General features: G+C 40.4%; 1 long non-coding RNA gene across 1 annotated transcript; it reads right to left on the bottom strand.

The window, feature by feature from the left end:
• Positions 1-13,775: 13,775 nt before the first annotated feature.
• LOC127338834 (uncharacterized) lies at positions 13,776-16,753 on the bottom strand. The gene is made up of 2 exons (XR_011754340.1): positions 16,067-16,753; positions 13,776-15,281 (listed from the first exon to the last, which is right to left on the bottom strand). It is a non-coding gene; the product is annotated as an uncharacterized lncRNA (long non-coding RNA).
• Positions 16,754-18,752: the final 1,999 nt, after the last annotated feature.

Below are 18,752 nucleotides of genomic sequence, written 5' to 3'. Positions count from 1 at the left end.
TCTCCGGAGACACCTTGTCCCACAGTGTGAAGGTGACAATGTGCACACCGTGTGTGTCTCTTAGGCTAAATTTTACAGAAATACTTATCATGAGTTATAATTTGAGTTGGATGTCTCTATGAAATTGTGGTGTTTGTTAGTACTATCTTTGGATACTCAAAGTGACAGCGTTGGGTGTCCCTAGATTTGGAACGCGACCTTTAAGGAGTGCTTTTGCAGCCCTGCGCGGTGAATTAGTGTTCGTTATCCAACCGGAGAGTAGTTCAGAGTAGCATAATGAAGAGATGGTATTTATGTATTCAATTATGATACCTTTGTTGAGAGTGTCCACTAGTCAAAGTAAGATCCCTAGGCCTTGTTTCTAAGCATTGAAACAACGTTTACAAACAGTTCTGCTACATGTTCGTTTGCTACCATTTTTATTTCAGATTGCAATTACCACTTATAATCATCCATATTACTTGTATTTCACTATCTCTTCGCCGAACTAGTGCACCTATACACCTGACAAGTGTATTGGCTGTATTGGGGACACAAGAGACTTCTTGTATCTCAATTGTAGGGTTGCTTGAGAGGGATAACTTTGACCTGTATCTCCCCGAGTTCGATAAACCTTGGGTGATTCACTTAAGGGAAACTTGCTGCTGTTCTACAAACCTCTGCACTTGGAGGCCCAACACTGTCTACAAGAATAGAAGCGTGCGTAGACATCAAGCTCTTTTCTGGCGCCGTTGCTGGGGAGGTAAGATAAAAGGTACTCACATATTCTGGCTGCTAGGCTATCTTCTAGCTAGCACTGTTGTTGGTGTGTGAGTACTCAAAGTTCTTTCCTTTCGATTCTGCAATTATATATTTTTGTTTCTTGTTTTTATTTTCACTAGTTAGGCTTAATGGAAAACAACAACAAAATTAGAGAGCTTTATAGTATTTATCTTGAGTTATGACATGAGGTGTTTGAAGAGAAAATTAAAAAAAACCTATGTAACTTTATTTGCATGCTAATAGCAATGTTATTAGTATGAATTATTTGCTGAACACCATTATTGCTAATACTATGGAAAGGTCTAAGCTTGGGGAAGCTAGTTTTTATGATCTTTTCAGTTCCCTAGCTTTAGAGGAGAAAATTTGCTTTGATGATATTTTATCTCCCATATGTGATGATTCTAATGATGCTTGTGATATTTTAAATCAACCTACTAAAAGTATTCCTTTGAAAATATCTATGAAAATTGTTAAAAAGATCATGGATGAACATTATGCAGGGGATGGAACAGTCCATCCAAGTGATCACTTGTTGAAACTTAAAGAACTTTGTGAGTTGTTTAAGGTTGCATTTTTATCAAGAGAAAATGACATGAAGAAACTATTTCCATTGTCACTTAAGGATAAAGCAAGGGAGTGGTATCACCTACTAGATGATCCTCATCATTCGGAGTGGAAGGAGCTTGAATCTCTCTTTTACTCTAAATTTTATCCTCCTCATGAAATGCATTTAGATAGGAATTATATTTATAATTTTCATCATCGTGATGGAGAAAGTATTGCCCAAGCGTGGGGGAGATTGAAGCCACTAATGCTCAAATGTCCCATTCATGAGCTCCCCAGTAATATTGTTATTAATAACTTTTATGCAAGGCTTTCATGAAAGTATAATACTATCTAGATGCTTGTTTAGAGGGATCTTTCACAAGTAAGGAGGTTGAAGCTAAGTGGGATCTTCTTGAAACAATTCAAAGCTATACCGAAGATTGGGATAACGACAAAGGTAAAAAAATCAAGTATACACTATGAGTATGATTGCATTAAGTCTTTTGCTGAAACTACTGATTTTCAAGAGCTTAGTGCTAAATATGGTCTTGATCCTCAAATTATTGTTGATTGCTGTAGAGCCATTGCTTCTCATATTAATGTTCCTAAAGGAAATTGGGACATATATCATGAACCTTTTAAAGATACTTGCTTGAAACATGAAACTGTTATTAATGATTGCAACACACATGCTCAAACTTCTGAAAGTACTATTTCTTATAAGCATGTTAATTTTTGTGGAGCACTTAGACCTTGTGAAAAGAATCAAATTGAAGAAGAATAGTGTATCCATCACAGGAATGGAAAAACTAGAATGTGGGACGGAGCTTTAAATGATCTTGGTGAAAAAGTTTGTGCCCTCTACACTTTTGTTTGTGAACTTTGCTATAAAGTGGGTCATTTCAATTTTCAATGCTCAGGATATGATAATAGCCTTTCGAATCCAATGAGTACTACAAGTTTGTATTGTGATGACATGATCACTCCTAATTAACATGATGAACTTACATTATTTTTTGGGTATGAAGAGTTATCAAGGAAAACTTCTTTGGTAGATATGAGTGATTTTTATATGAATAACGTCCTGCATGGATGTCATCTTTATTGTGTTGATAATTGCCACATAGATACTTACATATAAAATATTGTAAAGGATGAAACTTTACCAAAATATGACAGGACTAATATGTGTTTTGTTCTTATTAATGTAAAGGAGGAATCCTCCAAAGTTTCTTCTATTGTTTCTGACAATATACTAGGGTATGCGGAGAAGCTTCCTTTCAAGCCTCTCCCTCTTAAAGAGAAGAAGAAGAAGAAGAAGAAGAAGAAGAAGAAGAGGGGGAGGAGTAAAAGGAGAGAGGAAACGTTATCTTCCCCTAGACATGTTGCTCCTGTTATAGTTTTTGTTGATGAGTCTGAACTCGATGATGAGCCTATGCATGTTACCTATAGTAGTGATCATGATTGGGAAAAGTACACTACTTTTGATATTGAAAATCTCTTGGGTACCAATTTTGATGATGTTAATAATTGTTGTACAATTAGTAGTATTCATGTTCCTTCCAATGATGATATGTTTATAAATGAACACACTTTGGAAGATAACTATTCTATTGCTTATGATGATACTATACCTCCAATATATGATGATTACAATAATGAAGATGATATTTTAAGTCCACCTACTATTGGGGAGAAAATTAATTATGATTACAATATGCCTCCTATATTTGATGATTATGGTGATGAGAATAATAATGATAACTATTTTGTTGAATTTTCTCCGACTATAATTAACAAGAATGACTATGCTTATGTGGGGAGTAATAATTATTTTATGCATGCGGCTCATGATAAGAATGTTTTATGTGATAGTTATACTGTTAATTTTATTCATGATGCTACTGAAATTTATTATGAGAAAGGGAAACATGGTTTTATGTATCTCAACAATATTAAGTTTCACCTCTTTATGTTGAAATTTTTGAAGGTGCACTTGTTTTGCTTTCCTATGCTTGTTGCTTTTTGCTTCCATGACTTGTTTCTTTAAATGATTATTTTCATAGGAAGTGGAGTAGAATTAAATTTGTTTTATATTTTCTTCTTGATGCTCTCTTTTACTTCAATGCATATTTCTTATGTGAGCATCTTCTCAAACTATTGTGCCTAGCTGAAAGGCATTAAAGAAAATAACTCTTGGGAGGTAACCCATGTTTTATTTATGTAATTTTTCTTTTGTTGAGTCTTGGAAGTTCTTACCTCCGTAATAACCTCTCCTTGTCCTTTTTATTTCTTTTTTGTGCCAAGGATAGCCTCTAATAGGAAGAAGGTTAGATTTGGGGAAGTTGTTGTCCTGAAACAGATTCTGTGCTGCCACCAAAAAATTAGTATTCTCAGCCAACATGTCGGATTGATCTGATAATTTTTGACCATATGCCCCAGGTTATTATATAAATTTCATTAGTTTTGCACTTTTCGATTGAGAAACACAGGATTTTAAAAAAAACGATCTTTACCCAATGTTCTGTTTTGATAAATTTTTGCCACTATTTGCATTTGCCTCTTAATCTTTTTCTTTTTGAGTTCTTTTTAGAGAAAGAGCTTTTAAAAGAAGTTGCTACAGTAGCTACTGTTTTAATGGATGTTTGACTTATGTTAGAACTGAACCAAAGTGGACTTGTTATTTTGATTGCACTAATGCTGCTAATGAAAATTGTGTGAAGTTTTGCATGAACGAAGTTTTCAAGTGTAGGGAGAGAAGAATGATGTGATGAGATGAAGGATGGACAAAAGCTCAAGCTTGGGGATACCCATGTCACCCCAAGAAATATTCAAGAGGTACAAGCGTCAAAGTTTGGGGATGCCCAAGGCATCCCCTTCTTCATCAACAAAGATATCAGGTCATCTTTCAAGACGCTATATTTTTATTGCTTCATATGCTATGTGTTGTTTTTGGAGCGTCCTTTTTTTGTTTTTTTGTTTTGTTTGTTGTAGCATATGTTTGGATCCCAGCATACTTGTTTTGGAGAATGACACACTCCGTTTTCATTGCATAGAACACTCTAGTTTTTACTCTTATTGTTCTGCGAGTGTTCTCTTTTGCTAGTACCGCATTTAGCTCTAGTTTTCCACTCTTATTTTGTTCAGAGCTTGTTAGTTTTATTTAGTTAGGTATGATTAGCTCTATTGTCTTTATTGATTATTATCTATGAGAGTTGTTTCAAATAAATTGATTGGTGTTGGAGATGAGTAAAAATGTCTCATGCTTATATTGGTGCAAAAGGAAGCTTGTTTAGACTGTGGCTTAGACTTTAGCATGTCTTGTTAGATGTTATTTTAATTATATACTTAGTAGTTATTTTTGTAGCATGACTTGTCTCAAATAGATGAGAGTGCTTAATGTGCCATTGAAAGAATCATGTGTTTTTCCATCATACAAAAGCATAATATTGTGGTCTCCTTTGATGCTTTAATTGGGTTGACTTGGCACATGCTTACACCATGTTACCACTACAAAACAGTCACCTCAAGCCTCTATGGTCATGTTTTTGACTTGTAATATCACTTTATGCTTTGATTAATAGTGTTTTTTTGCTATGCATGATTATGGCCATTATTGCTCTCTTAGTTGGTCGCTCCCAGTCTTTTGCTAGCCTTCACCTGTACTGAGTATGAGCTCTGCTCGTGCATCCAACTTCCAAAAACCAAAGTTTGCCAATTGTGTCCACCATACCTACCTATATGTGGTATTTCATCGCCACTCCAAAATAAATTGCTTGTGTGCTACCTTTAAACCTTCAAAAATTATTACCTGTTCTGTGTTCCTGTTTTAGCTCATGAAAATTTGTTGAATGCTTTATTGCCTCTTTCATGTTTATGTTGGCTTCACACCTTGACTAGCATGCATAATGTGCTAGTCCCTAATATTACAAAAAGAGCAGGCAAACAGGTGCCCCGCCCACTAAAATATAAAATAAACGCATAATCAAAATCTCCTAACACTATGTACTTGAGATATCATGAACTTAGCTTGTTCAAACAAAGGAGAAGAGGAACTTTATTGTTGGCTCTATGGGATCTGCTCTTGAAGCCGTTAAAAATGAAAGGATGATAGATCATTTGATGCCATTCGTTGACATAGACATACATACCTCTCAAAATATTCAATACCTCTCTTTTATTCAAAGGGATTTCTATTTTCGTGCCCTCGGGTCCTTAGTTGTACTCAGTTTTCCCCAACTCCTTAGTTTTTCTTCAGTTTTCCCCAAGCCCTTGTCTGAAACCCACAGAAGGAGCTCGGACGGGAGGATTCCCGTTTAGTTGACCGTTCCGTGCTGATGTGTCGGGCCGCGTCGTGTGGGGCCGCGTTGCGTGGGGCTGGTAGGAAGGGACCGCGTGGGACAGGACGAGACCATGTTTGGTTGTACGTGAGCAGGAGCTGGGCTCTGTCTCTCTTGGCCCAAATTGGCATCCCTTTTTAAGAGCACCTTCTTCCCCTCTTTCTCTCTCTATCTTTTTTCACCAAATTATTATCAAATCTAGAGAAGCTTCTATTTTCTGTCTTTCTTCAATGATTGTTTCCTTTTGGCCCTCGTTTTTTGCCCAATATGGTAATAAATCTAGTGACAAATCTAGAAGCTAGTATAGGATAAATTCACAACAGCGTAATAAATCACGAAAACTAAGTATAATACATAAACTGCATATAGCAGCCAAAAGTAGCCAATAACGATGTTAATGTTCACGACAAACTGAGCTGAAAATAATACAAGACGCAATGTATGGCCAACATGAAGACTAGGATACCCCAAGATGAATGAATATGTTCTTCATTCAGCATATTTCTTCGTCGCTCCATTCTTGTATCTGAAAGAAATATTTATTGAACTCCTTCCATCTGCAGTGTGCAGCGAATACATCCTCCAAACAGTATGGCCTTTGTTCATTTCTCAGACCATAGTTTCCTAATCTATCCACACATAGTGGCCACTCACCCCAGGCCTTTATATCATCAAAGTACTCTCTGATGTAACCTAAATCCGCGTAGTAGATGCAGCCAGGTCAAAGTGTCGGGTGCACTCTGATGTTGACGGAGATACACCGGATATAATGGATGAAGAAGGCACGACTGCCAATGTTATTGACGGCATGGAGAGAGCGTCTCTTAGTGTCCACACGGTACACCAATGGTTGACCTTCCTCCAAAGGCATGTTGTCTAACAACACAAGCAGCAGATCACCATCCGACTTCACAAGGTAGAACTTGTCATTTCCAAGTTCTGGAAATGAAAGTAGTGTCTCCATCTTGATAGTGCTCGCGCGCTGCCCAAACTGGACATTGTTGGTGCACACTAATTTTCCGAAATCAAAATTGTCCACAACTATTGCATACGATTCACCATTGAACGGGGTAATGCAACGCAGAGCTTGGTGCTCGATCAAAAATATTCCTTCTCCTCAATCTTCATCTGTACCCTTAGTTGGAGTGCTCTCATCGACCCAAGAAATTTCCGTCGGGTAATCTATGGAAACAAAGACCATAGTCGGGGACTTCATTACAGCGACTGACTCCAGAAAAATAGATGGCATCTACGCCTCAAACATAGTGTTCAATGTCTTTGTGAGTGGGTTCAGAAGCCGTATCTTGTGCGGCTGGTTCTTCTGGGCAAGCACGATTACGCCACGACAAAAGCCGACGAAGTAGTATCTAAAATATATTGATGAAGATACCATTCAGCACTAAGATGTTTACGACTGAAAATAAAAATAGATTAACTCAATAGATCTGGAGAAATTTGAACCTTGCATGAACTTCCGTTAGATCGATGGTGACGTAGCGGGATGTGCGGAGGTGGAGGAAGGTGAACTCAGCGGCGCGTGGAAGGGCGTGTTCTACCAAGATCCATTCGTGCAGGTGCACGTCGGGCTCAGGAAAACCTGAGCGCCCATTTCTACAAACTTGCCTCAAAGCAGAGTAGGTGTCCACGTACTCCTCGTTCGCCAGTAAGCAGTCGTCGATCTTGTGAAGTGGTCCGTCAGCCGTGAGAGGGGCCCAGTTCACGGAGGCGCCGCGCTTGGATGCGCCACCCTCAGAGGCGACGGGCTCGGCGGCGATGGCCTCGTATGCGACGGGCTCGGCGGCGACGGGCTCGGATGCGACAGGCTCAGAGGCGACGGGCTCAGAGGCGACGGCCACCAGTGCATTCTTCTTCTCCATCACCGTCAAGGGAGCGCGCGTAGGGCTGTTGGGGTTTTTTCCTTCGATTTGGAGAAGTTGATGGGACATGAGAGGCGTGGTTGCGTGCGTGAGGGAGAGAGGGGCTCTGTACATGCAAGGTGACGATTGGTCTCGGCAGTTCCAAAAAACTAGACGTTTGGTCTCAACACGCGCACCTCCTAACCGATGCGCACCGCGACACGCGTCTATGGTATTGCACGTCTGCACCGTTACGTGTACTCAGTTCTATCCTCGAGCCTTACACTGGAAAAATATATGTACTCAGTTTTCCCCTCGAGTATTAATACTGGCTAGTGCAATATACTCAGTTTTACCCTCAACTAGCTGATCAACAGAGAGTCAACAAATGGGATTAAGCTATCTAATTGAGTAATTTTCATGCGCAAAATATTTCAAAAAATATAAAACCATAGTGACACTTACTCATGGAGTTTTCTTACGTGACCTGCCACGTTGGGAACCATAACAATCATAGATAAATCAAGTTTTATGACAAATTACCACTTCTCAAATCACCTAATAGCTATGAAGGTGCATGACTTTTCACAATAAGCCATTCCCAAAACAGCTTTCAGCAAAACATACTTTGTCTAAATGAGGCCACAATTTTCACAGTCATGTATATTTGTATTGCAAATAGTTTGAGGTAGGCCAAGATGGGTTTCATTGTACAAAACACGCATCATCCATTTTTAAATCTCATATTTAAATCCCTTAGTCTGTTTACTACTCACGTGCCCTTGGTTTTTTGATACTACTCAGTTTTGCCATCTCTTCACAAATTCTCACAGGGGACGCCCAACCTTGCCCTGATTGGTCTAGCCCTTGTCACGCGGATCGTGCCCGCCGATCGTTGATCGTATGATCTAACGGGCAGGATAACCCATCTCTCTCTCTGGATCGGGGCCACCACCATCTCTCTCTATCGGCGGCTAGCTTTCTTCCTCTATGCATGCTAAATACCCAGTTTGCCACCAGATTCAGCAAGTTTTGTTTTCTATATTATTTTTCACGCGCTAAAAATTATAAACACTTTTAGGCATTACTTTTCACGCAATTTTTTTTTTGATAAACCATCACCGATTTCTTGTACTCCCTCCATACCGGTTTATGGGCCTATTACGTGTTTCGAGAAAAAACTTTGATCATTAATTTGGTCAACCCAATATAATTTATGTGCCTAAAAAATTATACCATTGGATTCATATGCAAAATAAGTTTCCAACGATATAATATTTGTGATATATATTTCATATTTTGTTGACCAAATTAATGGTTAAAGTTCTTCTAAAACCACGAAATGTGCTTATAAACTGGTATGGAGGGAGTTGCCATTACTTTTCACGCAAAAAATGATAAACCATCACCGATTTGTTGTAGCCATTACTTTTCACGTAAAAAATGATAAACCATCACCAATTTGTTGTAGCCATTACATTTCACGCAAAAAATGATAAACCATCGTTGTAGCCATTACTTTTCACGTAAAAAATGATAAACCATCACCAATTTTTTGTAGCCATTACTTTTCACGCAAAAAATGATCGATAAACCATAACTGATTTGTCGTAGCCATTACTTTTCAAGCAAAAAATGATAAACCATCACCGATTTGTTATAGCCATTACTTTTCACGCTAAAAATGATAAACGAAACAATCTATCTATCTTTTCATTTAAAGTTTGGGAGGGTTCACCATCTACTTATGTTAACTTTCGAGGTTTTGACCTGAAAATAAATTGGGTATTATAAAGGGAAATAAAAGTTCAAAAAAATGTAAAAACAAAACAATCTACCTATCTTTCTATAGAAGATCATTTGTATGAAATTTGAGGTCATTTAGAGAAGGTCAAAAAAACCTAACTTGTTACAAAAGATGGTTTCAGTGAGACCAAACGACATGCGCTTAAGCAAAAAGTGTTTTTTTCGAACATCTCCAAATGACCCCAAATTTTCCATACACGGTGCCATACATGTAACAACAAGGAATATCTAAAAAGTGTCAAAAACTTCTGCCAAACCGTATAGCTCTATCAAAAAGAAGCTCACCATGGTGCCAGTAAAAATTTTAGTTACAAACTTTCGTATTTTACCTAACCTTCAACATGAAACTTATTTCAAATTCATTTTGGCGTACAAGAAACAAATCCCACCTTGATTTGAGCACCACAACCTCCAAATGATGCTGATGTCGATATCGACATGGTCAGAACGGCTATGCTCGCCGCCACTGCTAGGTCACCGTCGGGATGCACCCTCAATCTCGTCCCCTCATTCGATCACTGACACACCAGAGATACCGCCGAGGCCAATGCCGAACGTACATGCTGATGCCAATGCCGAACATGCATGCCGTTGTGGGCATGGCCACGCCGCCCCGCTATGCTGGACGCCACTGACCACCGCGAGGTCTTTCCCTTCGCCACCACACTCCCCTAGCACCCAACTATACACGCTAGAAAGGAGGGACACTAGTTTTCTCTACATTGCTCGCGTTCGTGTCTGACACCGTCAGTCAAAGTGTTGAGGTAGCCGTCGATGTCCTCGACCATTTCTTCTCTTCTTTGAATGGTTAAATGTGTCTAGTTCATATCTATCTAATGCATCTGGTCTCGCCTCATGCAGTTCTTTGTGGACGTCGATCTCATCTCGGCACCCCACATGCCACCTCCTCCGTGCCATCGCTGTAGAGCTCCGTTTAAAAATCTAATCCTACTCGTGTATTTCCCCTTGTATCAGTGTCATGGCCCCACTTGTCATTCGATATACTGAAGCCCCACTCGTCCGCGTTTTAGTTAGGGATACAACAAGGCTTACGATCAAACAAAGATGGATGGTCTGATGTGTCTTTGCGGGCTCTAAGGGTCAAAGTTATTGAACCGTCGGGCAACCGGGCGTTCCAGCACTTTTGAGGGTTTCAAACAAGGGTTTGGGCAAAACTGAGGAAAAACTAAGCGGCTAGGGAAAACTGAGCACAACTAAGGACCTGAGGGCACGAAAATAGAAATCCCTTATTCAAAATAAAAGCTCTAGCACATGAGTAATCTTGCTTCCCTCTGCACATGGCCCTTCTTTTACTTTTATGTTGAGTCTTCATCTTCTACCTTTATGCACCAATTAAGAGAGCATAGTTGCCATTCTGAGTATAATGTGCATAGTCCCAAAATTTATTATTGATTGATTCATAATTATGTTATTGCTTGTTCTCAAGGTGTCATGGCATTTATGTTTTGCTATTCCATGAAGGACAAGTTGAATACCACTTTGCTATGTTTTTTCTATGCTAAAAAACAAACAGTTGCTTTAAGTGCACAATTATTCATGATCTTTTGTTTGAGTTACTTCTCATGTTGTAACATAGTTGCTAAGTTATTGTTTGAATTATATCAATCATGCATATGTTTAGAGTACTTTGATCTCAGCTCACAATGCTTTTATAATAACTTGATCAAGATTGTGTTGGTTGCATGTCACCTCAAAATTTATTTTTGTTATCACTTACCTACTCGAGGACGAGCTGGAGTTAAGCTTGGGGATGCTGATACGTTGCAAACGTATCTATAACTTTTGATGCTCCATGCTTGTTTTACACCAATTTATATATGTTTTGTTTACACTTCGTGGCATTTTTATGCATTTTCTGGAACAAAACTATTAACAAGATGCCACAGTGTCAGTTCTTGTTTTCTGCTGTTTTTGTATTTCAGAGAAATTGTACACAAAATATTCTCGGAATTGAACGAAACAAAAGCCAAACCTCCTATTTTTCCGACACAAAGACGGAGTCCAAAGCAGAGACGGAGGGGGGCACCGAGGCGGCCACACCATGCCTAGGCGCGGGCCCCTCCCTAGCCATGCCTAGGGGTGGTGTGGGCCCCTCGGGCGCCCACCGACCTCGCCCTTCCGCCTATAAGTTGCCTCCCAACGCAAAAACCCTAAATCAATCAGCCTCCATCCACGAAAAGTTATGTAGCTCCGCCGCCATCGAAGACAAGTTTCGGGGGACAAAAGTCTTTGTTCCGGTACCCTGCCGGGACGGGGAATTGCCCACAAAGCCATCTCCATCGACTCCGCCGCCATCTGCATCGATGTTGCTAACTCCCATGATGAGGAGGGAGTGTTCTCCCCGTGGTTGAGGGCTTTACCGGTATCTATGTGGTCTATCTCTCTCCCATGGTATGATCTTTATGTGATCATGAGCTTTGTAATCTGGTTGAATAAGTAGATGTTACTCTTCATCTATTATGCTACTCTAGTGGTTTTATTATGTGATCTTCAGAGACACCTTGTCCCACAGTGTGAAGGTGATAGTGTGCACACCGTGTGTGTCTCTTAGGCTAAATTTAACAAAAATACTTATCATGAGTTATAATTTGAGTTGGATGTCACTATGAAATATTGGTGTTTGTTAGTACTATCTTTGGATACTCAAAGTGACAGCGCGGGGTGTCCCTAGATTTGGAACGCGACCTTTAAGGAGTGCTTTTGCAGCCCTACACGATGAATTAGTGTTCGTTATCCAACCGGAGAGTAGTTCAAAGTAGCATAGTGAAGAGATGACATTTATGTATTCAATTATGATATCTTTGTTGAGAGTGTCCACTAGTGAAAGTAAGATCCCTAGGCCTTGTTTCTAAGCTTTGAAACAACGTTTACAACCACTTCTGCTACATGTTTGTTTGCTGCGATTTTTATTTCAGATAGCAATTACCACTTATAATCATTCATATTACTTGTATTTCACTATCTCTTCGCCAAACAAGTACACATATACACCTGACAAGGGTATTGGGTGTGTTGGGACACAAGAGACTTCTTGTATCTTAATTGCAGGGTTGCTTGAGAGGGATATCTTCAACCTCTACCTCCCTGAGTTCGATAAACCTTGGGTGATTCACTTAAGGGAAACTTGCTGTTGTTCTACAAACCTCTGCACTTGGAGGCCCAACACTGTCTACAAGAATAGAAGCGTGCGTAGACATCAGACTTCACCGAAGAAACAACCACTAATGGAGACCTCGTAGAAGCTCCGCCGCGGAGCTCAAGCCCGCTTATGCCAAACATGCGACTCCTCGTGCGGAGATAGGCATCTCCGACTCTGAGGCGAGCTCTAAGAGGAGATGCGCAAGACCCGCACCAAAGAAGATCTTCACCACCGGACCCCCTTGCAGGTCATCGTACGTTGCTGAGATGAAGAATCTCGAAAGACATGAAGAAACCCGGACACGCCGGAAAGCCGATAAGGTCTTGCCATGACCAAACCATCTCCCATCCATGCCATCATTGCGACACAAGACGCTGCACAGAAATCTCACATCACCGCCCCCCAGCCGCGATGCCGTGCAAGTCCATGCCAGGAAAAACACACATGGGAACTCGATCTTCAAGACAACACCCTCAAGGGGGAAACAACATGAAGCGACGCAGTCGTCTGGCCCTGCACCACAGGGGCTAGGCTTTCACCTGAAGATGAGCTCCGAGGTTGAGGGGAATGGAGAGCTGATACGTCTCAAACGTATCTATAATTTCTTATGTTCCATGCTAGTTTTATGACAATACTCACATGTTTTATATACACTTTATATCATTTTGATGCATTTTACGGCACTAACCTATTAACAAGATGCCGAAGCGCCAGTTCCTGTTTTCTGCTGTTTTTGGTTTCAGAAATCCTACACAGGAAATATTCTCGGAATTGGATGAAACAAAAGCCCACGGTCTTATTTTCCACGGAGCCTTCCAGAAGTCCGAAGAGGAGACGAAGAGGGGCGTCGAGGCGGCCACACCCTAGGGGGCGCGGCCCCACCTCTGGCCACGCCGCCCTATGGGGTGGGCCCGTCGAGCGTCCCCCGACTCTGCCCCTTCGCCTATATATTCTCTCCGTCGCGAAAACCCTACTACCGAGAGCCACAATACGAGAAAAGTTCCAGAGACGCCGCCGCCGCCAATCCCATCTCGGGGGATTCAGGAGATCGCCTCCGGCACCCTGCCGGAGAGGGGAATCATCACCGGAGGACTCTACATCACCATGCCCGCCTCCGGACTGATGCGTGAGTAGTTCATCCTTGGACTATGGGTCCATAGCAGTAGCTAGATGGTTGTCTTCTCCTCTTGTGCTATCATGTTTAGATCTTGTGAGCTGCCTATCATGATGTAACGACCCGAACCTGGTAGGGATTGAATCTCTGTGCTCACAGTGCTATCCCTGGATCGTAGCTAGCACACACAGTAACAAATGAATATCAAGATAACATACGTCATTTTATTACAACCGAAATATCCAGAGTATATTTATTACATCCTTGCACAACATAGTGGCTGGCTCACATAACAGCGGAAACATAAGCATAACATCAAACTTGGGCTCCATCAACGCCACATGGCTTGTTGAGTGTAGGCCTTGCGATCCTATCGTCCTTACTCGTCATGTGCAACAGGTAAAGTTACAGCCAAAAACATTTGGTCAATACTTTGAATGTATTGGCAAGTTACACAAGTTGCAAAGTGGTTTATATTTTTATACATGCAAAGGTATGTCAAAGGAAGGCTCATGGTTTATTTTGCGTAAAGCCAATTTTGTTTTGTGAAAATCTTTTTAAAAACTTTCTTTGTCTTTATATATTTTAAAACAAAATAATATAGGGCTGGACAAACACAAGGAATCCACCAAGGTTCACCATCCTACATCACATCCCCAAAACAAGCTAAACTAACTCCAGAGCCACTCAGGATAGAGTTAGCATGCATTACATTTTTAGGCAACACTACATTCAGAGCCACTCACTGTATGAAAGTAGTAATTGCAAAACAGTTCGGGCAATCCTAAGTTCATAGCCACTCACTGGATAAACTTATGATACCAAAACAATTTTTGAAAAGGTTTTGAAAACATAGGAGATCCTTCATCCGCTTCAATCTTCAGTTGCTCAAATTGCTCATATCCGGGAGCACGGCTAATCGATTAGATCATACACTCTGCAGAGGTTGTACACTTTCCTCACATGTCACAATCCATCCTTTTTGTTGTATCCTTCATTTGGCTTAACCGGGCATGGATCATGACGAAGTTTTCCATAGAAGCCCCCTATACATAATCCCAGTCCGCCCGCAACTATGATCCGAAGACCCCTCTCCAATGGCGGTACCGATGCAAGGGTTTCCCTCTATGTACGACTAAGCCAGAGTCCATATAGCATGTGGTTGTACTGGAAGCTTCTTCAACTGAAACTTTAAAGATCTCTTTGACCCTGGGCGGCGGTCCCCACCAAAACCTGAGTCTGCAGAGCCACTCACTGGATGCAGCTCTTGTAGACGCTCCCAACATACCACTCCGCCCAGAGGAAAACATTTTGATAAGTTTTATTTTAAAAAAAAATATTTTCACCATACCACCCTAGAATGGGCGCATGTCAATTTTCATAAATGATTTTTTTCTTTGAAAACCCATATCCCACGTCTACCAAGCAATTGGCTAAGCACTCATACAATATACGCACTTTAATAAAAGGGCTACAATGAACATGGTAAGATATCCTATGGCTCTCTACTAGGATAGCAAAGCATAATTTCCTACACATGCATTTCTACGAAAATATTTGTAAAACCATGCATATCAAAAATAGTAGGACAAAAGATCATGTGTAACTTGCCTTTCTTTGGTGAAGAGTAGTTATCTTGTGAACTTAGCAACTCATATTATTTCCTTGATAAACTATCCCGTCACTCTTCGTGAAATCTATCGCAACGAAAAGGAAAAAAATACTGTACATAAACATACACACATTTCAAAAGGAAATATCAACCAAAAAAAAGGGAAAATATAAATAAACTCCAAATAAAACCAAATTACTTTATTTAGTATTCACTAGCAACATTAATTATATTACTGACAAATCCTAACTAAATTTGCGTAGATTCCAGTTTAGAATTTTGTGAGAGTTAAGATTATATCCTACTATATTCTGCACAAGGTCATGAACAAGATGGGAACTAAGGCGTAAGGGTACTAACAGATGGGTATCAACATGAGGGTCAACTTTGCCAAAGGAATCATGTTGAAAAGAGTTGTAGAATTTAAGTTGTGACAAAATACTCATAATTTCTCGTTTGAAATTCGAATATTATTACAATTGTCAAAACTTGAAACGGATGGTTCAGCTGGATTTTATATCTACTAAGCATTCCTGGGATATCAGTTTTGCTAAATTTGGAAGAACAGAGCTTAAGATATGAAATCTAGAAGTTGATGCCCAATTTCAATCCAAAGTGACGGAAATACATGAATTAGATATACAGGCCAGCCCGTGGCATGTTTCTTCAGTTTGGTGAATCAACACGTACGATCTAAATTCTTTCAGTAAATCCTATGGTGGCATACTAGTTTGGCTAAGACGTGGTGTAAATCTTTTGTGAGTACTGGTTCCACTGAATGGACATACAACCTCAAAAGATCAGATCAGGTGGCCTATATGTTGAAACAAAACAGAACAAAAACGGATGGCCAAAGCGAGATGACAATACCAGCGATGTGCAGGTCGACGAACGTATATTATCGGAGACATCGGGGTGCTTCCTCGTGGGTGATCTACGGCTGCGGAAAAGAACAAAGAGAAAGCATGAGGAGATGTACACGGGCTTGGGGAATAAAATGAGCAGATGTACGGGGCCTCCTTCCCCTGTACCGTCGGAGTTCGACAATGGAATCTCGGTGGAACAACGTCGAGCGATTGAAGCAACGGCAACGCGGCCAACTTCATTGGAATGATGCACCACCATGTCCTTGAGGTATTCTATGTCAAGGAGAGTCTTCTGGTTGGGATTTGCAGAGATGATCTCTCTGAACGCTGGGATCTAACGGTGAACTCATAATTGGGACTAATTTTGACATGGCTAGAAGGGGTTTTACAAAGGGTCTCAGGACGAACTTCGTGAATCAAAGTGGAGGTGCAGAATTAGGCGCACGAAGTGACGCGCTCAGGTTGGATTTATATAGCCCGGGGAGGGAGATCAAGAGGTCAATGCCGACGGACGGTATTTGGAGCACCGGTTCGATTCGGGAATTTAAGTTAATAAAGTGGACGAATAATTACCTGAATGAAATGCCCATGAAATTATGAGCAAGTTTTGTGTGTAAGTCGAAGCGAAAAACGAACTAGAATTAGTGGAGTAGGAGGGGTGAGACGAGCGCTATTGCTGTAACGTCCTAGCTTCTTTACGTGCTTCAGGAAGAAGATGAAGTCGAGCTGGTTCGGTTGGCTTAGATGGGCCAGGCTGGTTCGGTTTGGTCTGGTTTCACCATTTCGTTTTCTTTTTTTCCCCTCTAATTCTATTTTAGGAATTGGATTCCCATACTATCAAATCTTTATATAGAAAATTCTGAAAAAAAATTCAAATAAAACAAATGGGCATAGGAAATATGTTTCCACACCAAGTTTAGTTTTACAAAATCATTTGTTTATTAAACAAAATATAGGTGATATATGTAAATCATCTCCAACTATTTATGTGAGGATGTCATGTTATCCCCGTCTCACATTACATTATTTTATTAATGGAAATGAGATAAGATATATCAAAATCTGAAATGCAATACAAGTCAAATAATACCACAAACAAAATATTTTCCAAACAATTTATATATTTTAGAAATGTCATATTATTTCCTCTCTTGGGGAAGTCATATTATTCACTCTCTCAATAATTCAACATGGTCCGGAGAAATATTTTAAATGTCATTCAAACCAAATGCTTGGAAACAAGTCAAATACACACATGCTGGATTTGTATAGGGTTTCCCCAACCAAGATTTATAATTGGATAGTCATATTAATCCACTCTAAGTTTTTAACTTATTTGTGAAAAGTTTAAACAAGTCCTCAAAGAGTTTTAGCTTCTTTGGAAATTTCAACCAATAAAAGAATTTCAATCAACATAATATATTCTATTCAACATTCCAAAAAATTGGAAAATTTTGGGATGTTACACATGATGAAGATCATCTATTTGTAATGCTACATGTTGTGTTTGTTGGGATCCGATGAATATGGAATACTATGTCAAGTTGATTATTGATCTATCATATATGTGTTGTTTATGATCTTGCATGCTCTCCGTTGCTAGTAGAGGCTCTGGCCAAGTTGATACTTGTAACTCCAAGAGGGAGTATTTATGCTCGATAGTGGGTTCATGCCTCCATTGAATCTGGGACAGTGACAGAAATTTCTAAGGTTATGGATGTGTTGTTGCCACTAGGGGTAAAACATCAATGCTTTGTCTAAGGATATTTGTATTGTTTACATTACGCACAGTACTTAATGCAATTGTCTGTCGTTTGCAACTTGATACTAAAAGGGGTGCGGATGCTAACCCGAAGGTGAACTTTTTAGGCATAGATGCATGCTGGATAGCGGTCTATGTTCTTTATCGTAATGCCCTAAGTAAATCTCATATTAGTCATCATGATATGTATGTGCATTGCTATGCTCTCTCTATTTGTCAATTGCCCAACTGTAATTTGTTCACTCAACATGCTATTTATCTTATTGGAGAGACACCACTAGTGAACTGTGGACCCCGGTCCATTCTTTTACATCTGAAATACAATCTACTGCAATCATTGTTCTCTGCTGTTCTTTGCAAACAAACATAATTCTCCACACCATACATTTAATCCTTTGTTTACAGCAAGCCGGTGAGATTGACAACCTCACTGTTAAGTTGGGGCAAAGTATTTTGATTGTGTTGTATAGGTTTCACGTTGGCGCCGGAATCCCTGGTGTTGCGCAGCACTACACTCCTTCACCAACAACCTTCACGTGGCCTTCATCTCCTACTGGTTCGATAACCTTGGTTTCTTACTGAGGGAAAAAACTTGCTGATGTGCGCATCACACCTTCCTCTTGGGGTTCCCAACGGACGTGTGCATCACACGCCATCAAGAGCTCCATGACAACCCTCCAAGGAGGAAGGCGATGTCTTCGTATATCGCGTTGTCAAGCTTTCCCCGGAACAACCTAGAACCCACAACCCCACATTATCGGATGGAACCGGGGAAACCTGCAGCATCGTCGACCTGCAAACTCGCTGGTGCAAGCACCTCCAAAGCAACGGCGGCGCCACGGCCCCGCAAGAGCCATAAACCTCGCTACCGACAGGGTCGGCAGGCCAGATCTCGGCGTAGACCAGATCTAATTCTCACACCGCCAAC

This window comes from Lolium perenne, chromosome 3 (assembly GCF_019359855.2).
Source record: "Lolium perenne isolate Kyuss_39 chromosome 3, Kyuss_2.0, whole genome shotgun sequence".
Classification (NCBI taxonomy): domain Eukaryota; kingdom Viridiplantae; phylum Streptophyta; class Magnoliopsida; order Poales; family Poaceae; genus Lolium; species Lolium perenne.
The sequence above is the reverse complement of the archived record's forward strand: the minus strand, read 5'-3'. Positions and strand labels throughout refer to the sequence as shown.